At 43.4% G+C, this 27,398-nt stretch overlaps 1 long non-coding RNA gene across 1 annotated transcript; it reads right to left on the bottom strand.

Moving 5' to 3' along the window:
* Nucleotides 1–501: 501 nt before the first annotated feature.
* On the bottom strand, nt 502–16,559 carry LOC140647800 (uncharacterized). The gene is made up of 3 exons (XR_012040960.1): nt 16,430–16,559; nt 4,172–4,532; nt 502–611 (listed from the first exon to the last, which is right to left on the bottom strand). It is a non-coding gene; the product is annotated as an uncharacterized lncRNA (long non-coding RNA).
* Nucleotides 16,560–27,398: the final 10,839 nt, after the last annotated feature.

The raw sequence follows: 27,398 nt of genomic DNA, 5'->3' as shown, positions 1-27,398 counted from the left end.
TCTTCCCCCATATTTTCTGGATTTGAGCTCTCTTTCAGGAACAAACAGTCATCAAAGAAACAGGCCTACCTAATGTTTAGTAATGGGAATTTTCTTTTAGTGCCTGTTTTATGTTTGGGAGAGCTAGAAGAAGAGAATGTGGACTGAGGTGGATCTTAGTCATTTGCCAGCTTTGCAAAAGATGCTAAGAAGACTTTCTTTTAGAAAGCGAAGAATCTTGATATGCTCCAAAAGAGCTGCAAAGAAAAGCCTTCCTCTGAGTTCCCATGTTGAAAGACTCCTTGCAATAGCTACACAAGTATGCTTGGTTAATGAAAAACCACCAATTCAGACACCTGCAAACCACTGCTCACCAGCAGAGTACCAAAGTACCTAAGGTCCCCAAGTGTCTGCCTTTCTTCCAATAGTGGTAAGGTTCTCCAGCCGTGTGTCCTGCAGAAAAGGACACACACCTAACATCAGGTACTGCAAAGGTGTTATATTCCTGGTTTACCTTTAAGCTGTGCTGCCACTTGCATACGAGATATCCCTCCCATGTACGGCCCAGTCTGGTAGGCGTCCACGTGATATGACTAATCCAGCCTTGAAAAAGAGGTGCTCTGAGCACCTACCTGAGATGAAGCCAGAGAAGAGAATTAAATTCAGCTCTTCCAAGGTGATTCAAATGCACACTTTTTAGAAGTGCCTTAACCACAAAAATATGGGGACTCTTTCTGAATAGGGATATCCTTTTTTGAAGCTGCTCTGCTTGACAGAAATTATATTAAACGTAGTAAGAGCCAGAACTCAGACACCCTACTCCTGACTGGCCATCATAATCACTATACCTTAAAGTCGCTTCCTTTCTTACTAGCCGTAATGCTTTCCTCTGCAATACCTTAATTTCTAGGATCTCTGTTGCACAAAGAGCAGAGGCACTGCTCTGCAGCCCCAGAGTCCTGTTAGAGCAGAATTTGATTCACAGTTTCCCACTCTGCTACTGCTGCCCGAAAGCACCTAAAGCTTTGCATCTGGGCATCTCCAGGAGCATCCAGATCTTGATCCACTCAGCCTTAGTGCCTATACTTGATGCAGAAGGTTTTCTTCACCTTCCAGAGCAGGCTCTGCGTCCTAGCTGCGCTCCAGCTACTTAAATGGCTCAGGAAACAGAGCGCAAGTCTCCTCTCTCCCATGTGACCATGCTAACCACTGAGCTAAACAGTCTGTTCAGGTTCGCTCAGTCTCCCTGACCTAGTAAATGTTTGTAAATCCCACGTGAAACACATCAGCAAGAGACCTTGGAAGAGCCCCACCCCAAAGCCACTTATGCCGTGTGTTGTGACAGACCCTGGTGGCTCAGGCTGGGGATGAAGGACCACTGTGGCTTTCCCAGGTGAATCAGCAGCAGGAATTCCTTTGGGAAGAGTGCAATTACCAGGGCTGGAATTTAACCAGAATTAACACCCAGCTCCTGTGAAAATTCCCGTCCTTAATGATCACTGCCAGTCAGGACCTTGGTTTCGCACCTTGCTGGGAAAACAGCAAGCAGGTGTCTTCGGTGGGGTGCTCGCCCCAGGGACGTGGGGTGGGTCGAGCAGCGGGGAGAAGTGCTGCCTGCGGGCTTGCCTGCACCCCCTTCAGAAGCAGCTCTCTGCCAGCTTCCCCCTGAAACTCCTGCCTCAGCCCAGCCTCTTTCAGGCTGGTAACTTCCACTGGATTTTTTAACCACAGGTCGTGGTACGGTATAATTATGAAAGTACTTTATAAAAGGTTCTCAGTCGTACACCTGAGGAAATACTCAGAGGCCTTGAAAACCTCATGCTTCCCTGCTCTTTCCCACGTGCCATGCGACCAATTTGAAGCACAAGTGTGAAAATGGTCCGAACCATCTCCAGACCTTCCCTGGCCCTATTTTCCTGAGACAGACCTTTCTAGGAAAAGCATTGCCCTTTGGCCACTGCTGACCAAATGGCCTGCAGCAAGGAGCAGTCGGGGCTAGCACCTTGGTGTCCCGGCACGGCTGCCTGCCGCACGTTATGCAATCTCTGGCCCAGCCCTCTCCCTTTACGTAGTACTATTCTTCAGTGGGAGGTAGAGGACTACCTGTGATCGTGGAGAGCAATAAAAATGGAAAAGTATTATTTATAGCTCACAATGAAATGCGATGAGACGAAAAACAATCCCCTGTTCTAATCCCTGCGTTACTTTCAAAGAATCAACAAGATCTAATGAGCAATTATTACTGCACAGCTCTCTTACATTCCTAATGGAAATAGTTGCACAGATTTCAAAATCTCTCCCACTTCCTGAGCCTGAATAATCTTTGCTTTGAAGTACATTATTGCATGTATGTCAGCTTAGATGGGTTAGTGAGCTGGCATATGACACACACGGGCAAAAGGGGCCAACTAAACGAAATGTAAAGTGGCATTATTTCTCCTGAGCAAGGGCCTGATCCAGCCCAAACATGTCTGAAACATGCCTAACTTTAAGCAGGCACTTAAGTGCCCTGCCAAAGGAGAAGAGGGGAATTGCTTTCGTGCTTGGAGTGAAGCCACGTGGGGTTTTAGTGCTTTGTGGAACCCCAGCCTAAACTAATAGCATTGTATTTCTTGTTCACCGAGAACAAAAGCAAGCTGGTTTGGGATCACGATGACCTAGATGCTATCAGAGGTTAGCAAAAACGACGGGTCAGACCTGTCAGGACTAAACAGCTGCATCAAGCAATGGGGGAGTGGGGGGGTGTCTGGGGGGAGGAAGGTACCGGAGTTGCAAATAGACAGAGGAGCAGGAGGAAAAGATGGAAACTGCGTGTCCTGAATGCGTATGAACGTGTGTGTGTGTGTGTTCGCTGCAGCTGAAACGCGGGTCTTATCATTTGCATATACACAGATCACCGGTCATCTTTCGACCAACCTTTCAGAAGCAACCTTATGGCACCATGACTCCCATGCTCTCAGCACTCCTTGGGCTCCATTTCCATAAATTATGGTACAAAAGGATAATAGCCTGTTAGCAGTCCCAGCATTGTGTGACATACAAAGCACCAAAAGCAGAGTATTTTCTTTGCCATCCTGTGCCCCTTTTGTGGACCAGGTGTAGCCCCACTAGCAAAACACGGTAGTGTGCCAGCAGTTTCTGACCTGATTGCAAAGCTAACTAAAGCTAATTTATCATGGCAGGCTAATCAGGATGACAAGGTTGGGTAGGTGACATTCTCCAAAATCTCCAATTTGTTTTTTTGTGTTTTTTTTTTTTTAATCCCCTTAGCAATTTATTTTCTGAATAGCAAAGTTTTCCCCAAGAATGTTTCAAAATATAGTCAAGGTTAACCATGCTGTGAGCTTATTCAATATTTATGATTCTTTTTTATTTGTACTAGGACTTTTTGGGGACTCCAAATAGTCCATTAATCAAACAGAGTGACAAAATAGGCCATTTGACAATTTGTACAGGGGCTGCATTTTTTTTTTTCTGTTCAAGAATAAAGAACCAACTTAACTTCATCAACAGTTCCTGATTAATTGTTACAAAGTGTCATCCATAAATTTTCCTTCGATCTAATAATCCTTTCAGAAGACTTAACAATATCCCCAGTGATTTGGGTTTTATTGAGGGCTGAGTTCCTGGAGAAGCAGTGACACAAATAGCTCAAGTGAACTGAGACACCTCCGTGGACAGTCTTCACAGAGTTGACAGTTCTGAAATACAATTATCAGTGTGATCTGCTTAAGAATTCATCATCAGCTCCTGCCTTCTGAAGACTTAAAAAAATACTGAGGCATACAAAGAAAAAGAGGTGATAAGAAGGCATCATTTTCTTCCAGCCTCATAACTGTAAATTGAAGAAAATTATTTTCTTTGCCTGCAGCTCATTGGCATATAGGCAGCATTATATTATAATTTCATAAGCATAAATCCTTTGAATAAATTTCAGAAGAATAACTGAATTAGAAATGCAAGTAAAGTATCTAAAAAACTTAACTGTACTAGGCAGGAAAAACTGGATGCGAGTAAAACTGGCATGGGGAGATTTACTGTCTGCCTGCTCATCCTCTGTCTGTGAAGGGAATACTCCCCCACTCCTCCCACCAACCTGATCCAGCTAAGGTAAATTTTAAGGAGGAAAAAAAAAATGTTAATTCCAACCATCATTTCCATACGCAGCAGGAAAATGTGAATTCGAACCCACCTTGCCGCCTTCTTTTGCAGAATTTCAGCTGTATTTCATCATTAATTAATCCTGGAGATACAACAGGCTTGGGGTTTGTTGTAATTATTGTTATTTGTTTATTTATTAGTAGTAAGCATATGGGAGATCAAAAGCATGCCTCCCAACTGTTCCCTAGCAACAAGTCAGTCAGTTGTTCACACAGAAGTCGCCAAAGCTTCCCACGAAGTGAATCCGGGATGCAGCTCTCCCCCGTCGCCGTCCTTGCCCCATCCCATGGGCCGAGGGATGCTGAGGATGCTGACGCTCTCCGACGTCCGGCCAGGTGATCTGCACAAGCGTCTGCTAGGCAGCAGAAATAACTCACCTTTTCTGAGAAGCCCTGGGGAAAGATTTGGTTTTATAGTTGCATCATAAGACGATTGCAAGTCAGGAGATCAAAGTTAAGCCCTGTTATTGACTTTCTGTCCAATTTGGGCGAGTACTCGCTCCTCAGTTACCTGACTGCCTTTGGGAATTTGGGCTTTCATCTCCCTGTGACTCAGCTACTCATCTTTAAAATGGGCATGTTAGTATCATATTCTCCACAACTTTTTTTTTTCTTCCTGTTTTGTCTGTTATGATGTGTATATTACTACTGTGGTACATTTTCAGTTGATTGCTAAGACCGCCACCAAATTTGGTGCAAGACTCCTAGGATTTCAACTGGAGAAGGTTCAGTATGAACCTAAGTATGACAAGCACTAATTACCAGCCGGGTTGTCTGAACGAGTGTGAAACCCACACAACTGCACAGTTAAAGCCCTGTGTGTATTTCCACTTTGATCGATCTATCAGTTGTTCACAAAGGCAGCGTAGCTCCGGGAGCAGCTCGCCGGGACTGCAGAGCCAGGGCAAGTGGCTCTGCGTTTAGCTTGCTCCTGTCTGCAACGTAGATAACCAGATCACCTTCGCAGTTGCTCAATGTTTTTCCCGCAGAATATACTGTGCCGCAGCACCTTCTGCGTGGAAGAGATGCAACGCTTCCTCCAGTTCCTCCAGCTGCCGTGCAGACTAGAGCCAAAGTACAGCAACATGAACATGACTTTAATGCACAGGGCAATCCATAGCCATCACAGGGCATGGTGCTTCTCTCCTATCTCCAACATGCTGTGTAAGTATTCATCGGTTACACCACACCTTGAATTTACTGCAGTTTCAACACACAAAACTTACACGCGTGTAAGTTGCACAATGATGTGGGCTGCTCAGCATGCATCAACCTGAAAGACCACAGGGGAAAACACAAAAAATAATTCTCTAATAATATGTGCTATGGCTCATCGGTGGACTTAGATAAACAGATTTACGCAAGTGACGTAAAGTTTATATGGAACTGATGGTATGAATCAGACGGCCTTTTAGACTAGAAACCAGGAAAATTAGGCTAGAGGGGATCTCAGGAGGTCGTCTAGCTCACCTTGCTAATCTCTGTTGGGATCTCCGTACAGCTCAATTAGTCATGAACATGGAAAATACGGATCCCCTTGCTCCCAATATTACTAGAAGAAACAGTGTATGTGTGGGGGGAGAGTGGGAGCAGGGGGAATCGACTTTCCTAAATAAACTGTGTAAGCCCACTGGATGATTTCCAAGGACTCATAACCCTTTTGGACCACAGAGAAATTTCCCTGTAACACACTGGTCAATAGCTGTAACATGCTCTAGTCTCTAATGGCCCTCTCAGTGAGGCCTGCTTCATGCCAGGCTTCAAATCTGGTCCCTCAGAGACTTTAGCAGATGAACTATTAGGAAAAAAAAAATACAAAAAAGTCAGTTTCCTTGCTTCTTGGACTCTTCTCCCACTCAAGAATAACTGAATCGCTTTTATCTTAAACTATTAAAAATTTTCATTCTGCCAGAGACCAGGCCTGGAACATTTTATCCTGATAAGTAAAGCATTTGGAAATCTCTGAGCAACTCAAAACAGAGGATTAGGATGGAAATGCTTGGCTATATACTACATACTCAGCTACCGCTCTTGCAGCTGCTTCTGTGGCGGCTGGATCATGCACTCAGTGAACATGCTCTGTGTCTTTTCATTGGTTTCAGCGAGATTCGGAGGAAAGAGATTCTAGTGGCCCTGGCTTTGTGGTTTTCGTGTGTCGTGTGTTCATGACCCCAAAAATAAAGGTTACCTACTTATTAACATCTCACCAAATAATTAAGCTTAAATCGATCTTTTCCCAGATGAATCAAGGGGGTGTCCTCATATTCACCACCTCACCAAGGCAAAATGATGGAAAAAAGTTTTCCAGGATTGTTTTCAATAGGGGTGCATGGAGGCATGGCTCTTGTCTCCCATATCTCTTCCCTGTTTCTGCCCTGGCATATGGGACTAGTAACTTTTCATGGTTTTAGCTTCCCTGAGGCCGTTGGCACGGAGGGCAGTGTGAGAGGACGCAGCATGGCCTTAGACTGCATAGTATTTTTTCTTGGCTTTTTCTCTTTCGGTCAATGAAGAGACAATTCTTATACATCCTGAAATTTTCCCACCTGTTCACCTGTGTTGCCCCAGACTTTCATGCCAGGGTAGTGTACTAGGAATTGCTGTGGTCCGCAGAGGAGCTGAAGCGGACGCTACTTACAGATGGAGAGCCTCGTTCTCTCATACGAGATGCGGAGCCTCGCGCTTTCAGCTCTGGGGTCTGGGATTTCCACCTCCAGGATCAGCCTCAGCCGAGGTGGTGGCTGTCACATGGAGGTGAATTTGGCAGGCGATGAGAAGCCATCGCAAACTTTAGGTGCTGGGAGGCTAATGGCCCAGAAGTGGGCGAACCAGCCTGTGAGTGGAGAGAGCGAGGAGCGCTTCTGTTCATGCCTCAAGGCATCGCTATCAGCCACCCTAGTCAAAACACACACATACACACAGGCATGCATGCAAGCAGGGTCACTGGAACAACTAAACGATGGCAGACAGCCTTCTCCCTGCACGCAAAGAGCAACACCTGGCCCAGGAGGCATCCCAGCAGTTATAGCCCTAATGTACACGACAGGGCACCTCCGTTCTCCCCTGCTCGGCACAGTCACGTCCAAGCAAAGGTGTGAAGTTCAGCAGGTGGGGTACACGGCTGCGAGCATGAGATATTTGTCATGCTACAAGTTGCCTTTTTTTTTTTTTTCCTGGGGAAAAATATTGTCACTTTTTTCATCAATTTAATTAGATACAATTTGTCTCAGCTTTTCTCTGCAGCATTTGTTTACTTTCTCATCAGGACCGACACAGGCCAATTAGTGTAGTGTAATTGTTTAACCTAGTCAGTGCGCTGCGCTGGGTAGAGGAGTGTGCTCGTTGCGAGGGAGGCAGAGATGAAGGAGCAGTCACCGGCTGCGGTGCGGTGCAAGGGCCTTCAGGAATCGCTGACACGACACCGTCCCCTGGAAGCGCAAGTTGCTCTGACATCCCGGCAGCCCCGATTCCTTGTTCTCTGTCACCACTATCACGGTACGATCTATTCCCAGAGCTAATTCTTCAACCGCACCGTGCCCAAAGTGCTGCGCAGCATTATCTCCTTCCTAGGATGCCCCCTGAAAGCAAAATCTACTGCAACCATAGAAACCAGAGGACTTAAGTGATGTGTCATGTAAATGTGCCTTCTCTGTTTTCAGTACCTTTGCCAAGAACACAATGTGAGAGCCTGTAAGAAGGTTTATTTCATTCCTTCATCCCATACCTCTGTAAAGACAGACAGAAATCGGCCACAAAATAACCGACGGATGCTTGCTTCTCTCTCTGACGTTATGCAGAGCTGCCAGAGGAACGGCGCTGTTAATGCCACGAGTGGGGATGCAGGCAGAAAAAGGGTAGCGGGGCTGGTTCAGTGGGGAGCCCAGTGCCGAGAGCGGCTTTCAGAGGGAGGGTGATAAGTGGAAGAAAAGGCAGTAAGTGAGATCCGTATGACGAAATATTTAAAGTTGCTTCGGCTCAGTTGATGGGCTTAAATATTGATCAAATGCATATAGTTGCGCCATGCCTTGGAAGCAGTTTTGCATGAGCCTGGAAAAGCTATTGACTTTTTTCCCCCCTTTACTGTGGAGAGTGGGGGAGGAAAAAAAGACCACTCAGGTGGCCATCGAAAATCTACACCAGCCTTATTTGCCAGCGCTACCACAGCTACAAAAGAAACAGGGGCATTTTGAAATGAAACAATAATTGAAGAGAGGAAGAAAATACCTTTCCTTTTTTTTTTTTCCTTTTCCTTCTCTTTCTTTCGTTCTTCTTTTAAATCAGACCGATGTTGTGATTAACTTGCATTCTGCAGCACAGTTGATGTGACAGTCAACCAAATTAATCCCATTATGCAAAATCCAGTTCACAAGTGGTTTTTCTTTTTTCTTTTTTTTTTTGCAAAATTATGTCAATTTCCCCATAAATTGGAGAGACCATGTCAGTTTTCTGTATTGCACGTAGACACTACACAGTGCTGTATGCCTATATTCCTTTAATGCAGAAAGATACAAATTTTAGCTCAGTGGCACAAATTAAGATTCATAACTTTAATGCTGATGTTTCTGTTTACATGAGGCTTGTAGGAGAATTTCCATTAGTTTTGGCATTCATTTTCATTCTTGCATTTCATAACATACCAACTATTAAAAAAAAAGGATGAAGAGCTTTAAAAAATAACCAACCAGCCACCTGAAATAAAAATCTTTAATTATTTTGATAGCGGAAGCATGATTTTTCTCTCCTACTTCTTTTCCCCCCCTGCTTCTTCCCTTTTAAAGGAATTTGCCGCCTGTGGTAAACAAACCTCCTCGAGGCTCCCCGTTGTGTGCATGGTGTCAGGCGGCTGGAGCAGGAGACATTTCCACAACTGCTACCCTTTTAGCTGAATGTGGCCATGCAGTAGGTGGCCAAATCTGTTTGGCTTTCACTGAGATCTGTGAATTCCCTGCATCCAACCAACTTGTCAAATTAAAACCTCTCCTGCTCTGCGCTGAAGAACAGACGTGCGATGGAAGCTTCTTGCACTCTAGCCCTTTGTCACCAGCACGCTGAGCTCCCAACATCTGCTCGCTGGACTCGGCTTTTGCACCTTGTTCATTTATAATGCAGCCAACCTCAGCTTCCTCAGCACAGGAGCTAACGTGACCCTGGTTTAAAAAAAGAAATCCAGAAAAAGGAACGTCGGGCAGGGAGGGGAAGAGAAATTGAGGCTCTAATGTCTACGTTCCTCACCGATTTGGGAATAAATATATTTTTAAGTGGGGGGTGTGTTGGACTGTACTTTTTTATCACAGTAATGTTTTCTTGTACAGTGAATTGTTGACTTTTTTTCCATGCTTTAGATTTATTAGACATGTGTCAAGTTGTCAGCCTCCTACCGCTTGCATTTGTGTCCACCTTGCAAACAGCAGGGAAAAATATTTTTTCCCTTCTCTCTCTCTCTTTCTCTCTCTCCCGTGAATGTTCACTTCTTGGCAGCTCTGAAACAAATTTTGAACAGTTGCTGTTCCTATTGATAGCAGTAGTTTGATGTTAAAAAAGGGGGTTTTATTTTCCCCCAAGTTTCTGACATATACTGTCATATCATCTCACATCCTACCCTGATGCATCAAAACTAAACCAAACCAAACCAAGGAAAAAAAAAAAAAGGCAGAAAGAAGGGGAGGGCATAAACCAGCATGTTCACACAGCTCCTGAGCCACCGAAGAACACCCGCCCATCTGTTCACCATTTCAGTCCCTTTGTTCTATCTTTATTATATGTATTCTTCAATAAAATGAATTCCTGCTACTTTGACGACATTTCAACACATGCCTCTTAGTCTGCGTTTGAACTGTCTGCAAGGATCTCCTCGCTCCCCTCCTCTCGCTTGCCGTCAGCGGCTGAGCCGAGGAGGTACCTGCCAGCCGAGCCGAGCCGGGGGGGATGAAGCCTCCGAGGCAGCGAATGGCTCCTGGCAGCAGAACCGGGGGTCTCCGGGAAATCGTTCCAGGTGGGGAATCCTGTGGAGATGGGCCCACGTACTGAGAATTAGATGTGGTGTGTTATCTGTTTGCTGCCATCTGAATTTCATCCATGCCGAGGCGCCTCTGTAAGGGGCAGGGCTCTGTGCAGATACTAGATGTTTCTTTCAAGCCGACAGAATGAATGCTTACATTTGATATTTTTGCCCATTTTAAAGACTAGCTACAGATGTCCACTCTCACATACCAAAATGCATGTATCTGCTTGTCTGACCTTCAGGTGGCTAAATTTTAGCCACAAATGTCCCTAGCTGTTAGTACTTCCCTTCTTTTCCTGACTCGTCTCCTTCTGTTCCAGTCATGCGCTTCACAAATACCAAAATGTCCTGTATGAAGAACAGGTCTGAGATCGTAGCTGCCCACCTGGCTATCTGATTACCTCTGTCTCTTGTCATGCAACTGTATTCCTAGAAACAGACTGTCTTACGACAGAGGATCAAGAATGGCATGGAAATGTCATTTTTGCAAGTTTCTGCCTTCCAGGTGCATCCTGTTGAGGAGAAACATGAGCTAGGTGAAATGGGGTACCCCAATACACTTTGCCTTGGTTCATGTAACAGCAGCAAGAAAATTCAAGTCATTAAGTGCCAGACAATCCAGGCCTCAGTGGCTTAGCTACAGAAGATTCGTCGCTAGGTCAACCAAGAGGGGCAACTTCTAGAAGAAAACACCCCAGTCCACCCGATCAGTTTATTTTCCCTGGACAAAGAACCCTTAAACCAAGGACTGCCAGTCCCCAGGGAACTGGCACTGTTCTGCCCTACGTCCAGGTTCAGCAGCCTCTCACACCATCCCTGTGGCACCTTATCCAGTGATGCCGGGTACCCTCTCAGCGCCAGGGCATATGCAATGGCATGTGACTAAGCCAACGCTGTTCCCATGCAGACCTTCCTGCCTGTGAGCAAACAACCACTTAAGGAAGCTTTGCACTGTGCGTGTCCCCAGAGCGGTGCAATCCGCAGAGCAAATGGAAATTGCTCCGATCCAAACACTCTTCCACACCTGGCATTTCATTACGCTGCAGATATGCAGCTCCAGAGGTACGGGTAGCATTTCCCTTCCATCCAGAAGCACTTTGCACCCTCTGCCTAATGTCTTACAGCGGTGGCAGCTGTCTGGGGATAGAGAGGACATGCCCATTTGTTTAGCTACAATTAACATTCATCTGCTGTAATGATTCATCGGGTGATAAAGCAGTGATGAAATGTAACTTTCAGGCTCATCAGAATACATCACTTTCTATGCGGCAAGTCAGAAATCCCTGCCACAGGAGGATCCGCGAGTGGTGGCGTTCTCCATCCCCAGAGGCTCATTCCTCCCCTTCCCAAATGCAAAAGCCTGGAAATGCCATTGCTGTGCTGACAGAAGGATTCATGCAGCATCTCTGTTTTCACTGCAGCTGAATTCGCTCCTGCTGTAGGTTCAGCCTGTGTGGAATATTATGAACATCTCCACATGTACATTACACCCCAACTCATTGGCTGCTATTTGCTCTGGAGACTAAACATTCGATCTGCCAGCAATCACATTATCGTGCCAGCCAAAATGCAAACCTGAACCATATGGGCAGAAGAGGGACCCATTGCTTCCACACTGCTGTCTCTATTCTTATCCCTCCAGTTCCCCGATGTTGAAACAGACCATCTATTTCCACATGATATTATGAAGCGGAGTAAGAAAGGAGCTATTTGACAAAATTACTCTGTTTATTAAAAAATAAAAAGTCTCTATGATAAATGTTTATACACTGTTTACCCATCAAACATAAGGTTTCATGCACAGACACAAAAAAATGCAATAAAATAAATACAAAACATTTAGAAATCTGTGCAGCAGATTTTGCCAAAAATGGAGCAACAGAAGCTCACCCCGCCTGAGGGAATGACTGACTGGCTGAGGATACATCCCATCGGAACAAGCTGAGTTTAGGGCAAGCAACAGGGCAGACAAAGGGAAAGGTAAAGTATCTGTTAGAGAGGAGAAAACACAGTTTCATTAGGCTGGAGTTCATATCACTTAAAATTAAATTCGCAGCTGGACTTTCAAAGTCAGCCTCTGCAGCTCTTGGTGCACTGTTGCACACGTGCAGAAAGGTAACGCAGAGCCCGGCATCTGTCGTGTCCTGTTTATTTTCATAAGTAGCGTTCATAGGTAGCTGGAGGAAGTACCGTGCCACCGCATGCTGTGCCACGCTGTGCTGCAGCACAGGGCATACCAGCTGCTGGGGAGCTACTGGGGGAAATGGGCACCTGCTGCTGAATGGGACGGGGCCCTGGTAACAAAGGACACGGAAAAGGCCAAGGTACTCAATGTCTTCTTCACCTTCGTCTTTACTGGGAAGGTCTGGAGCAAGGAAGACTTACCCTCGGTGCAGGTTAGGGAACATTTAAACAAACTGGACAGAGAAGTCCATGGACCCTGATGGGATGCACCCAAGTGTTGGCTGATGTCATTGCGAGGCCACTCCTGATTATCTCTGAAAGGTCATGGTGGTCGGGGGAGGCTCCTGAGCACTGGAAGAACACAAATGTCACTGCTATCTTCAAGAAGGGCAAGAAGGAGCCAGGCAACTACAGGCAGGCCAGCCTCACCTCCGTCCCTGGGAAGGTGGTGGAGCAGCTAATCCTGGAAACCAGTTCCAGATATTTGAAAGACAGAAAGGTGATCAGGAGCAGTCTGCACAGATTTATCAAAGGGAAATTATGTCTGACCAACCTGATAGCCTTCCATGGTGAGGTGACGGGCTTGGGGGGTGAGGGGAGAGCAATGGATGTGGTTTGTCTCTACTAAGGCTTTTGACACCGTCTCTTGTTAACATCCTCAGAGACAATCTGGTGAAGTATGGGCTAAATATATGAGACAGTGAGGTGAACTGAAAACTGGCCGAAGTGCTGGGCTCGAAAGGGTTGTGATCAGCAGCTCAAAGTTTGTCTTGAAGCCAGTCACTAGCCAGCCCCAGGGCTGATACTGGGACCAACACTGTTTAACCTCTTCATTAAGGACCTGGATGATGGGACAGGGTGCACCCTCAGCAAATTCGCAGATGACACATAACTAGCAGAACTGGTTGACAGCCTGAATGGTTGTGCTGCCATTCAGAGGGACCTCAACAAGCTGGAGAAATGGGCCAACAGGAACCCCATGAAGTTCAATAAAGGGAAAAGCAAAGTCCTGCACTCGGGAAGGAACAACCCCATGCACTAGTACACCCTGGGGACTGACCATCTAGAAAGCAGCTTGGCAGAAAAGGGCCAGGGGGCCCTGGTGAACAAGTTGACTATGAGCCAGCAATGCACTCTTGCAGCAAAGAAGGCCAACAGCATCCTGGGGTGCATCAGGAAGAGCTTTGCCAGCAGGTATACAGGGGATGATCCTTCCCCTCTACTGAGCACCAGTGAGAAGACATCATCTAGAGTGCTGTATTCAGTCCTGGGCTCCCCAGTGCAAGAGAGACATGGACATACAGGAGTCAGTGCAGTGAAGGGTCACTAAGGTGATTAAGGGCTCAAAGCATCTGGCATGTGAGCAGAGGCTGAGAGAGCTGGGCCTGTTCAGCCTGGAGAAGAGGAGGCTCAGGGGCGATCTTATCAACGTGTAGAAATACCCAATGCAGGGATTAAAGTAGACAGAGCCAGGCTCTTCTCAGTGGTGCCCAGTAATGGGACAAGAGGTGATGGGACAAACTGAAATACAGAAAATTCCACCTAAACACAAGAAAAAACCTTTTTTTCTGTGAAGGTGATCAAACACTGGCACAGGTTGCCAAGAGAGGTTGTGGAGTCCGCATCCTTGGAGACATTCAAAACCCAAGTGGACGTGACCCTGAGTAGCCTCCTGTAGCTGACCCTGCTTGAGCAGGGGGTCGGAGTAGATGATCTCCAGAAGTGCCTTTCCAGCCTGAGCTGTTCTGTGATCTTGTAACTTGCATATCACTCCAGCTTTTCAAGAGCACAGAAAATATGATTCTACATCAGATACAAGATTGATCCAGGCCAGCACCTGGTGGTGGCTTTTGGCAGATCCTCTGAAAGCTAAATATTCATCATGCATGCAGAACTGAGGACTTTAGTGTTAATACCCAGAGTTTCAGGTCTTCCCAAATCTTCGGGGGAACCTAGGCCTTAAAACCCTTTAAGGATCTGGGCCTTGGAATGTGATCAACACTTCACAAAAGTTTGAGACTGTACATTGACTTCCTTGGGCTTTGGATCAGGCAGTCTCTTAATGATTGTTTCCTCCGGAAGAAAAAAATGCTGGAGGAGAACTGCAATCTTTCTGTGTAAAATAGGTAAAATTAATGCCAATCAGGTAATACAGATGTGTGCACCCACACAGAGACAAGTTCTTTCTCTGAACATAGAGCTTAAATTACTTGTAGCGGTATTTGAAAAACAAGTGAGACATATCTCAGACTCAGGAGATATGCTTGAAACCAGGCAAAATTGATTTTTTTTCATATTCACTGCCAGATATTGCACAGTTACATGGCTATATGCAGATAGAAGACAACGTGCATCTTATCATGCCAGTGATAGATTCCACACTGGCTTTAAAGGAATAAATCATTAATTTAAATCATGGATTTTCTGTTTACAACACAAGCCTTTAAAAATATTTCACTTCCAGCTCACCCAAAAGAAAAAAAGGCCTTTTAATATATGGGCCAGTCTGATAAATGCTTCTATGCACATGTAGGCATGATTTTAGTCTGTTTAATTTTGTTTGCTTGTTTTTTATTTAAATCAGTAGTAGTTTTGTCAATGGTGCATTGTAGACAAATGCAGAAGATTTTAAGAGAAACTAAAAGACAAACAACATTTCTCCCTCTTTTCTCTACATGTAATGACATATTTTGAAGCTCTGGTGAGCAGGAAATGGGATTCCAGCTGGTGCCAGCTGCCACTGAGGTTCTGTACAGCAATGCTGTTCAGCACCTGCAGAGCCTTAATCCTGATACAGGAGACCCCAAAATGATAATTATTATAATAACAATAATTAATTGTCTCCTTATTGCGGATCCCAAATTCTGCCAACATTATTTACAGGGTCTATTGCTCCCTGACTAGAAAAAGGAACCTTCTGAGGTTGGGATATCCCAAAATGTCCATGTCCTGACACAGTGGAACCTTGACCTAAACCCAGACCTTTAAAACGGTGTAAGTAATAATGAGAATAATGTAGCAATGAAGACCAAGACAGATGTTGTCCCAGAGGTATCCTGGGACAACGTTATTAAGTCCTAGAACAAATCCAGAGCTGAGGAGTTTCAAAGATGAACTGTGGGTCTGGATTGACAAAATGGTGAGCATTTGCAGAGCAGTTTTTTAGAAGGAGCCAAACAGGTCCATGTGGCTTTGAAGTCAAATCAGACTAAAAACCTGAGGGACAGGTTCAGAGAAAGATTTGATCAGATATTCTTCCTCATGAAAAAAAAAAGAGGAGCTCAAATCTGAGGTCCATGGCTTGGACCTTTTTATTATTTTAATTAAAACTAATCTGTTTGCATCCTCCTACATGCTTATTTCATTGCCAGGATCTGACTGGGAACATTAGACTAAGTGAATCAGACTGCTTGGTGGTTATCCAGCTGGAATATTGTATTTCTCTCTTGTTGCCATCTCTGTAGTTTAGTGATCTTGAGATGAGGCATGTGGTCCCTCTTAGGGTCCCACAGAAAGGACATTTTTAGAATGAGGCAGTTGGAGGTAGGGGCAAGGAAGTAGAAGATGATACTCATGAAATATTCTTCCTCTTCAGATGTGGTCCAAAAGAGTGGATAAACTGAGTAATCACCGTTCTAGCTAAACAATTTTCTAGCATTTGATTGATGTGTAGATTCACAGAGCTGGGAAAGACAAGTAAACAAGTCGATTCCCTGACTCATGATATGATGCCTCTGAGCATCATATCAAATGCTAATGATTAAGTTAATTTAGTAAATATAATCAAGAAATCCACCTTTGTCTATTACTAGCAATTCTATTATTCGTTAGCCCTTTACCTCTCGCAGTTATGAAACATTGCCCTTAGTTGTGTTTTTTTAAAAATATTAGCTAGAACAAGGGTTAAGAAGAGCCAAAGGAAAGGACCACCCATCATAAAAGGCGTTGAAGATTTCCCCCGATGAATTCTAGCAACTAAGCAAACTTCTGATAGTTTCCAAGTTAGACAATCATTTGTGAGAAATGAGAAAACACCTGGTGAACAAAGTTAACTGGCTGAGTGACTGTTCAGAAGGAAAAACAAAACCACAAAAATTTGCCTTACCCCGGATTTTGCCTCTGTTTCAATTCAGTTGTCCAAAGGAAAGGAGAGCAGCACTTATTTCCAGGTCGGATAAACAGCACTCAGAGAACTCTCTGCTGTGATTGAGATATTCCCACATTGCTTTCCACTATATGCTTAAACACTGTTGAAGCAAATATTCCAGACAATTGCATCATTCCTTAGACTGTTCCAAAAAAAAAAAAAAAAAAAAAAGGCAAGAGCGAAAGCTATGTGAACACAGTCAAAATAAATTAGCTTACTATTTGATTATTCAATTAATATCCAATGACTTTAATTAATTAGCATTCTTTGGGAGGAAGGAGGATTTAGAATAGCCTTCCTGATTAAAAGCCTTTATCTTGCACGGAGAACACATAGGCATGCCGCTGCTCAGAATCCTCCTGAATTTGGAGCCTAAGAAAATTCCTTCATTGCCTTGTAGCCCTTTGAATGAGGTTGGAAATATCCACTCAGGGGCATTTGTGGCAACGGAGAGACGACTGCACGGGGTCTCAAACTGCTGGAGAATGCAGACCACATCCATCTGAGGGATTGTTTAGGTGGAAGTAGCTAGATAAAAAGAATGTTGCTGGCCATTTATACATGTGGGAGATGACTTTACACAGAGTTTGCATCAACTTTATTGTTTGGATTTTTTCCTTTATCTATAGGCAGATTCAAATGGAAGTATTGCCTGGCTTGAAACAGGAGACTCAGTAAACACATCCCTCAACATTTTCATTCTTAATGTATCAGTAGCTTTTCAGTTCATTACAGTGTTATTAGTCAGTCTTCATAAAAGAGCTATGCATCTTTATTAAAAATGGAAGTTCACATCATTTTATGTTCCCATAAAAATGGGTGGTGGTAGCTTTGATTAATTTCTTCACGTACAGTGAACTTTACAGCAAATTGGACAGTGTAATTCAATTCCTATTTCTGTGGATTTTTTTTTGTTGGTAGAAAATTGATATAATTCATATGTAATCGTATTGCCTTTGCAAGAGATATTTAAGAAATAATATCCTGAGGTAATGATTGCATGGCTTAATTATTAATACCATACTTTCAGGCACGACAGTGTGCACTCCTTTTATCAAGCTTGGCTTCTATCAAAAAAATATTTCCCCTATCCACAGTTTGTTACTTGCTGTAAAGTGTATCCGAATTTTATACATACATGCACGTCAGAGTGCCTGATATTAGCATGCTTCTCTTCAGAGTAAGTTCTAATTTTGGAAAGGGTGAATGGCTAAAGCATAAAAAGGAGGCCAGCTCAGTAGCAGAGCAGAATTACACGCACAGATTTCAAGCAAGCTGGGAGGGCAATTTTGAAACTGCGTTGGTTGGAAACGGTGATTTGCTGGGTTAGGATAACTACTGAATCCCTAAGGAAGCTTAGCTAGCCACAAATGGACCACAGTAGGAAACCCAAGGGGACAGTCCAGCACCACTGGGAGATCCAGAAGCTCCAGTGCTCCCTTTGGCTATATGAGAGGTCTGGTTAGGTCTTTTTAATAATCAGATTATCCCAGTCTGCTGGGTAATCTTTAGAGATGTTGGGAACTGACTGTTCCTGTATTTACAGTTCTGCCTTGAGGGATGGAAGAAAACTCTCCGTCCAATCAAAGACAATGCAATATATCATTATTTCTCTGTTCTTTTATGTTTAAGCCTCTGTTGGTATTGAAAATTGCTTTCCTCCACTTCCTCTCTTATCTTTCTGCGATCACTTCATAAGGCCAACCCACTGAAATGAGGGAAGCTTTACACTGTAGCAGGCACACACAGAACGTGTATTCACAGACGATGTTCATAAGTGATGTTTTGCCATCATCCCATTTTTTCTTACTGCTGAGGCAAACCCCTCCAACCAAGAATCCCTTGAAAAACTGTGGACTATATCTACTATTTTTACTGAAGATGAAGGCTTTTCCAGCATAATGTAATAATTATCTGATGATGTTAACCACCATACCGGGACCCTTTTTGCACATAGACCACAGAAAATCCAGTGAACATATTTACTGAAGTTCAAATTATAGAAAGAAGTACCTATACAGAGTACCGGCAGACATACTTCTTCATAAAATGAGTTGATGTGACAACCTCTGGCTGCATAGACTATGTTTTAATACAATAGATACAATTTGTATGTGGAGGCCAATCTCAGGAGATCTTGTCAGGACATTTCCCTTACTTACATTTTCATCAACCAATAAAAGCATTTGGGTGAAGAGACGGTCTCGCAATGTTCTGGATATTGCTGGCGAACCTACAGAAACAAACAAAACCCATAAACACTGTCTTAACCAGGCCCAAAATGCTCTGTTAGAGGGACAGTCTTAAAAGAGCACCTGTCAATCTCTACTCTCAAAACTAAATGGAGAAAAAAAAAGAATTGCAAGCAGATAAATGCTAAATCATGCTGGTATTTACAGATCAGTATTGACAACTGTAAATGAACCTGAAATTCAATTAGAAAGCAAGACGTTCCTTGGAGGACAAATGTCTTAGGTTCTGGGTGTGATAGAAGTCGAATACACGGGACTTCTAATTTCTAAGTAGACTTCAGGGGCAGGATCAGGTAGCATGGGTCACAGCAGCAGTAGGTGGAAGGGTTATTTCCAGCCTTCATCCCCCTAGGAGTGGCATGCTGTCTAACCACACTCAGATAAACAGGATAGAAGAGAATGAGAATTTTAATGCCTTGGAGTTCCCAACAGGCCAGTCCCATATGAGTATCTTTAATTTCTGTTGGATGTTTGTGGAGCCTCTTCTCAGCAGCAATGCTCTGCATGTCTGAATAGCACAGAGCTGAATGCAGATGGAAAGAGATCTTCCATCAGTCCTGATTTACCTGGGCTTCGGCTCACAGTAATTAAGGAGCTTATTGAGCTAAGTAGAAAAAATAATGAATAAATGATATGATTCAAAGAAAGAGATGCATTTATCATATTCTTAGTAGGTTATCTTATTTACTTATGTCATATTCCACTTGATTTTGTTTGGCATTTATATACGTTTCTGTGTTCGAATATAAACTAGTAACTGGAAAACTATGAAATTGTGATCATGTTAGACCTAAGAAATAAAGAAATATATATGCTCGCCTTCAAAATATCACTCTGGTACATTTTGCTATTACATTCTGTTCTTCTGAGAAAGACTATAAGTAGCAAAATGCCAGGCAATACCCAGCATATCATATTTAAAGAAAACACAACCATTTCTCTTGTGCATACTGGAACTTTACAGTTTGTGGAAATCTTCTGTTATTTCAAGATAGAAGCTCCTGCTTTCTGTTCAAAAGGAATTTTCTTATGCTGGCACATCAATATTAATTAATATTAATATGCTGGCATATTAATATGCTGGCAAATATTAAAAATATTTATAATAAGGATAATCAAAGTTTTTATTGTCCACGTTTTTATTGTCCACCTCCAAAGAGCTCACTTGCTCTTTCCAGAGACTTACTGATCCCTTAAAAGCAAAAATCTTCCGGCCTCAGTCCACGGACATCTGGGGTTTGCAAACTATTTCCAAAGACTCTTTAAAAGGTATGGGAGAAAAGCAAACCAGTTGTCAGGAGACTTAAATTCACTGCATAGGTCCCAAACCTCTACTGGAAAATTTGAAGGAGGTTGAAAACCACAATTAGTTCAGGTGTTTAAGTATAATTAAGGGCTCGTTCTTTTCTTGCTTGTATCAGTGTAAGTTAAAAATAGCTCCCTTTAAGCCAGTTGGTGTTGTCACTCTGAGGTGGAACAGCTTAGTTATACCATCACACCCATACTCATAAATCACAGGTGAGGCTTGTCATGCCAGATAAGACAATTAGTTCACCACATCCTGTATCTGGTGCCTAATACTAACCAATGCTCGTTGCATTAGAAGAAAATCGCTGTTTGTGCAATGCTGTACAGGGGGAGACAAATTCCTTCCAGTTTCCTGTGGTAATCTTCTTATGCCAGAGGCAGAATATGTGATTAACCTTTGATAAATATTTTTTCCTCACGTATTTCCTGACTTTTCCACTCATTGTGGCCCTGAATCAGCAAGGTATTTAAGCACATGAGCCGTCCACTCTAAATCAGTGGTGCTACTCAGGTGCCTAATGTTATGCATGTGTGAGGTCTTTGTTGAATCAGTTTCTGAGTTGCTTTTAAATCCAGGTATAAAGATGTTAGTGGAAATCCTCCATACAGCAGCTTGATGCCACATTTGCACCATAAAAATATGATACAATGGAAGAATATGCTAACTTTGTTCTTGATGTGTGTTATTTTGTAATGAACCAAGATCAGACAAAACATAGGTTGTACTGACCATTTTACACGTGGGTGGTGCATCTCAACAAATTCATCAATTTGAGTTCCCTGAGATCATTGCACTGATATCGGTGCTGGTAAAAGGCTACGTACTTAAGAGAACAAAATTACTGTACTGTAACAGAGCAGAGCACTGATCCTGAATTTGGCATGTAATAAGAACCAAATCAACACGCAAAAATATAGTAATGCCCAGTTACACCAGATCAGGAGGAATTAAGTTCAGAGGACTGTTTAGGCAGCATAGTGTCTCCCTTGTGAGAACTATATAAGGGAGAGCTCTTTAATACACAACACACTGAGCAAGTTGCCTAATAAGACAAAAGGCAAATAAATATGATTCATGTTGAAAGAGGTACTGAGCAGAGACAGATGAACTGGGAAAACCAGGTAGGACGTTAGAAGACATCTGTAACTCGTACACAGTGGACTGCTTCCATTCGCTAGGAGAAAAAAAATGAGCATCTGTGGGAACTTCTTTGTTATTAGTACTGTTTCAGAAGCTGTTTTCAGAGTCCAGCTGTAAATTGGATATAAGCACTTGCCAAATGCGAGGGGAGTGGTTTCCACTTTGGTCTTTGTGTTTATTGTTTCTGCACTGGCAACAGAATTGAATTCATAGCAGCAGCAAAACAAAGACAGCTCTGAGTTATACTGTAATTCACAGCTGGAGATTTATGAATATTATTTTCCTGTAAAATCCAGCATTTTTCGCTTTACTACTTGTAACCTGTAAGTGGCATAAAACTGTGTACCTAGCAGGATTTCCTATTGCAGTGAGTGCCAAACACCAGTGTGAGAACTGCACTACGTGCACATGTGGTTATACAGTATGCATAAATTGTGCCTTTATGTTTAACTTGTCTAATCAGCTCACCATATCAAAACTTAATAAGTAGCTGCTTCTCATTTAAAGGTCTAGTAAAACTGCAATTACTATGGCCGTAAGATGCCTTGTTTCGAAAAGAGCATTAAATAGTTTTATAGATATGGTTAGAAGCACTTGTGTAGTTGTTTTTATGAAAGTGAATGAGTTCATTAATAACGGCAGTCAGAGACAGAAATATAAGTTCGGAGTTGGTGAAGTATCCTGCCTTTGCATCCCTTCCTTACAGGTTATCCTTAAAGTCTAAGCCACCTCTTCCTCCACGCCGAAAAGTGGGCATGGCTAGACCCCGATAACGCACCCGGAGGGGATGTTTTGTAAGCCACCCTTCCTCTCAGGGGTAGAACTGAAGGGCCTGATTATCATTTCTACCTGGTTTTCCACCAGGAAAAAATGAATTGTCTTCAGTGCAGTTACTCTGAATTTAATTCAAAACCGTGACCCGAAGCCTTTCGCACAGTGAGACTATATTAAAAAAAAAAAAAAGTCTTATTATACTCATGAACTAATGAGCTATGCGTCACCCCATGTGTGCCGGGGGACTGGCATTGCTCTTCAGCCGTGGTGACTGCGAGCAAGACACCTGATTCGGAGATGAACTAATCGGAGGACATGGAGCCAAGGGACTTGCAGCTGGCTGCATAGGCATCAGGGATCTTCCCATTGGCTTCAGTGGGTTCTGGTCCTGATCCCAGGGAGACCCATCTTTCTTTTCTTTCTGTAAAATCTGGGAAACGGATACCCTGCCTAATTAGGGTTCAAGCTCCCATGTCACCTCCTCTTCTAGAAACTCCTGTGGGGAACCTGAAGCCAGCACCAAGCCCAGAGCAGAAAACTTCCTGCCTCTAGTGTGCACCGAAGGGAAACCATCATTTTAGATATTAGTACCTTAAATTAGGCTTCTCTGTATCTCTACAGACACTGTTGGCCAAATCTGTACATTTTTTTAAATGTATTTTTTGAAAAAGGAAATCTCAGATTTACTGTAAATGCAGACGAGGGAGGAAAGAGCAGATGGGCAATGTTTAAGTTACAAACCTAAGGGAAGCTTTTTCATACAAAACTCTTAAACTGCAGCTCTTAAAATAAAGAAAGATTTTCTGTTTTCCACAGTGACTCACTAAACCTTTATTTAGACAGTTGGTAAAAACACCACATCACATAATTCACTGTTTCTTTTTTTTCCCCCTTTTGCTCAGCTGCAGTTTAGAACTATGATGTTTTTCCTTTTAAAGGGAGGCAGGAATCTACATTAAGGCATTTTGCCTTTTTTTTTATTGGCAATCTAAATGTAGTTTGGAGTGGCTAATATTCCTGCTCAGACCCACAGCACAGCACCCTCTGGTGCGCATATTAAACTGAAGGATTAGAATTGTTATGAGGGTTTTGTTCATTTTGTGGTAGACATTTTTCAGAGATGAGTTTTCATACTCATTCAGAAATTCAAAACCAAAAAGCAGGACCCAAAACATAATGATTTGGAATAAATAGATCATCTTACCCTTCGAGCAACTCTCTTAGCATGCTTCTTGCAGGAGCTCTAGCTATTTGCAGAGTTGGACAACTTCCTTTCCACATAACTGGTTCATGACGATTATTTGTCTTCAGAAAGGCTGCAAGTTGCATAGTAGCTGCTGTTTGCTCTCAGCCAACCTGCCGCTGGGTGATAATGAACACCCTTCCCCACCAAAGGCCAATGGCAACTGAAAACACTCAAATTTTGGAAGCAGTGCTAAAAACGAACAGTGGATTTTCATGCAGGGCTGTGGAGGTTTCTCCCAGGACATAGTTATGGACGTCATGGGATTTTGCCAATTGATGGCTGCTAGCTCAAAATCCAGGAGATTTTGAGCATACCAGTTTATTTATTGAGAAATGAATTAAGGGCGTGAACATTTTACCACATACAGCAAGCACACACAAAATTATGCAGGCTTTCGTGTATGAGGTGAAGCACTGTTAAAGCAGGTTGCTTTAAGGTCTCATCTAATGGTTTCTGGGCCTCCAAACTTCTATTGTAGGCGCTACTTATGGAAGTTGCTACCTCCAGTCACTTTCCTTGCTAGAACATACAGTCACGTTGCCAGGGTCTACGGCTCCTTGAATGCTAAAAACAAGCTTAAGTTAACCTTTAGCTTGCAGAAGCAGCCCAGAAATGAAGAAGACTCAAAAAACCAGGGGGATCCAAGTTGCTTACACTATGCCTGCATAAGAAAAACCTTGCTCCTTGCACTGGAAGTTATGCTAGTTAAGATTCAAAATAATTTTTTTTTTAATCTTCTCAGATGTACTCCATTGGTCCCCGTGGGCCTCTTTTCTCCATAGCTGGGTGTTTTCTGCTCTTCTACCTTTAAAACCAAATTCTGCCACAGACAGTTGAGTTAAGCGACTGAAGAGAAGAGCTGCATGTGAATATCTAAGGAAATAACATGACCTTTGGTCATCTGATGATTTGGTACATTGCCTGTTAGGCAACTGGAGGGACTAGCTCTGATAGGAGCCACATGGGCCTAGTGAGGCACTGGGAAAATACAGTAAATATATAAAAGGTTAACATACAAGAACAGTTTAAGAAAGCAGGAAATAGCCTCACCTGAAGGAATACCAGCCTGCCAGAGAGGTTTAGTAAAACCTGAAAAATGTAAAAAAAAAAAGAAAGAAAAAACGGGGGAGTTATTTTACTAGGAAAACAGCAAAGTTTCACTGGGGCCCATTTGGAAAAGCTGATAACCTTTCCCAGAAGCTTGATGTACCGCCTCTTCCTTGTGAAAAGCCACGCTCATTTGCAGAAATCATCAAATAAAAAAGGTTCCATTTCTGGGTAGAACATGAATATTTGCGGTACTAACATCTGTGGTGGCCTTTCAATTTACTAGACCAAAAGCAAAGAACAGGAGGAATTGGGCCAGTCTAGTGGTTGAGAGTCTTTATGGCTTCCAAACCACACAAGGCCTCGCTTGTGTTGTTTGCATTAATTTTTTACTTAGGGTAGTTCCAAGAAAAAACTCTGGCTTTTTCTTAGAAGTAGCATATCCGAGATATGATGCTTTTATGAACTACTGCACATCACGTCTCCTATTTGTTTGCATTTCCCAAGATTCTCCAGTGTCATCCTCAGCATTTCAGAGAAGATATATGTAAAGACTACAGATAAAAAACTGTGACAGAAAGTCATGTGGGCCTGAAGGGTGGACAAGCAGCAGAGTGGGAGATCAGAGTCCTTTTGGTCTGCAGGTCTCTCAATCCTCCCCACCTATGGGTGCCTCTGCTGTTCTGCTGATTGCTTATGTAAATAATAATCCATGTTACTTTTCAAGAATCCTTCTCTTGGAAGATGACCTGCTCAGAATGGGTCATGGGTTTTCTTCCTTTGACATACGGCTGGTTTCTCCTAAAATTTCAGCTCTCTTCAGCACGGCTCAGTCTTCTTCAGTGGTTCCTGCTGCCCACACTCACCCACCGTTTCCCCTGGCCTTGGTGGATAGCCTTGTGGAGCAAATTTGAAGAAGGATAGCTGAGACTGATGCTGAGTTAGGAAACATTTAATCTTCATGTAGCTGAAAAGTAAATAAGCAGCCGTTTCTCATGGTTAATTAATAGCACATGCTCTGCAAAGTGAAGTGCATCTTACAGGCTGGAGTTTCCTCTGGCTTTACAGCAGTGTGACTCCAAACGGCTCCTGTGGAGCCGCTCCAGGTTTTTCACAGGGAAAATAGATTCAGGTCCAGTGAATGGAAATTAATGTTCACGTAAGGTGGTCCAGCTGACCATGCTGTTTTCATTCAAAGTACCTAAATGCTGAGTTCCCAGAACCGGTGCCTGAAAATGTGGAAGTGGGTTTGGTAAGTGTTTCTGGAGAAATTGGAATAAACCCAACATTTCCCTTTTCAGCACTGTGGGAGGTTTGGACTGCTGCTTTGCACATTTTTAAAGTGCCTTTCCCTTTGAGACACCTAGGGCAAAGGCCTCAGGCACTGATATTATCTGTTTTCCTAAGAAGAGTTTTTTCATACCACATTTTAAAAAAAAAAAGTGCTTCTGTGGATTGCCAGTGAATGCCACGGTCTCTGTGTGTAAAAACTCCCACTGTCACCAGTGAAGAGCTGCATATAGAGTAAGCATAGCCCATGCAATATGGATTCGTGAACAGAATAAGTCGTGCAGGGCCCGTAATGGTTCAGAAGATACCCAGCCACGCCAGGGCTGGTGGGCAAGACAAGAACCAGAATAAAACAACCAGTGCAGACAAAAGAGACTTAGCTACCAGACTGAAGTCTAAGAGAAGACATATCTTCGAATTCTCTCAGAGGTAACTTTGGTATAGGTACACTGAAAGATAAAAAAATCTTTTTTTTTTTTTCTCTTCTCCCCAAAGTGCTTCAAAAACAGCACCTGGGGTCACTTTGCCAGTCACTGAGAAGATGCCTAGAAAGTGCAAAAGGGTGAAAGATGCTATGCTTAATACTGAAAGGTAGAAGTCGTCCAGTAGTTGAAGTGCTTAGGGCAAAGTGCATTTTCCAGGTGTAATGGGGACGGTGTTAGGTAACAGGAGCGAGAACCGTTTCATGCTCTTGCATCACCCTGCAGAGCTCTGACCTGCCCTCACAAACTGCACAGCGTGCCCCCGTGCTTGTGAACGCACGGGCTGCCGTGCCAAGCGATGAGGGCTCAGGGGAACATCTGGCTCCCTCTTGACTTTGGGTTCACGTTCACCACCTTCCACGCAGGGATGGGCTGGGGGGGTGGCAGCCCAAGGGCCGTGCCGCGAATGCACGTCACGCCACTGTGCCTCCCTCCCTGTGCACAGCTGCACCTCTTCCTTTTCCCTGTGGAGATCTCCAGTCTGGGGAAAGGTGCAGCAGCAATCTGTGTTCACGTGCTTGGGCTCATCCTGCTAATGCTGTAGGCCATATATAGACTTGTCTAGGAACCTCAGCCTCCCAGCCATCCTAGGTCACTCTTGCCCCCATCTCTTAACCCACATTTTCTGTTTGCATACCTTGGTGGTTTAGCATCTGTCTGCACGGCACACCACCTAAGAAGTTCATGTGTCTTCAGAGTAGGCAGCTGAGTTCACAAAAGCTGGATGGAAGTCAGCTGTGGTTTGCCTAAACCCCATGGAAATCTTGGAGGGTCTTGGCTTTAAAGCCATTTAAAAAAAACCCAAAACCCTACCTTTCAAAATGTGCTTGGTAGAGTGATTATAAACAAACCAACCCAGTTTGCCCATGGGATATTTTCCTCTAAGATCTGCTCACGTCTGAGCAGGTGGTACCAGCTGATGCAGAGAAAGGAGTGATGGTGTCTGGAGAAAAGGACAAGGAAATACTCCAGACTTTTCTGTCGAATGGAGAGGTTGAGGTGGGAACACTGAGCAGCACCACACCAAAACCAAACCAAAACAATACAAAATCAGTGGAAGAAGAAAAAGAAAGAAAAATAAGTCAATTCTGTTGGGACAATATCTTCTATTTTACAATTGACTCTTTTTACTGTCCAACTGATTTCATGTTTTTATTCCTTTGTTTGGACATTTAATCAGTTTCCCTCAGTGTTTATCTGTGTGCTGAGTTGCACTGGTTTTATCTGAGCATGAACTGATTTCGTTAAATCACTGCAAGCTGGATACTTTTACTGCACTTTGTACCATTTTTATTTCTGTTTACTCTAAATTAATTAGCACTGGTGTCAGGCTGGAGCAAAGCACATCATTCTTCAGCCATAGTAGGCGTCCACTGGTTTAACTCAA

The sequence above is a fragment of the Ciconia boyciana genome, chromosome 2 (genome assembly GCF_034638445.1).
Source record: "Ciconia boyciana chromosome 2, ASM3463844v1, whole genome shotgun sequence".
Classification (NCBI taxonomy): Eukaryota; Metazoa; Chordata; class Aves; order Ciconiiformes; family Ciconiidae; genus Ciconia; species Ciconia boyciana.
Note: the sequence above shows the minus strand (reverse complement) of the source record. Positions and strands in the feature narration are given on the sequence as shown.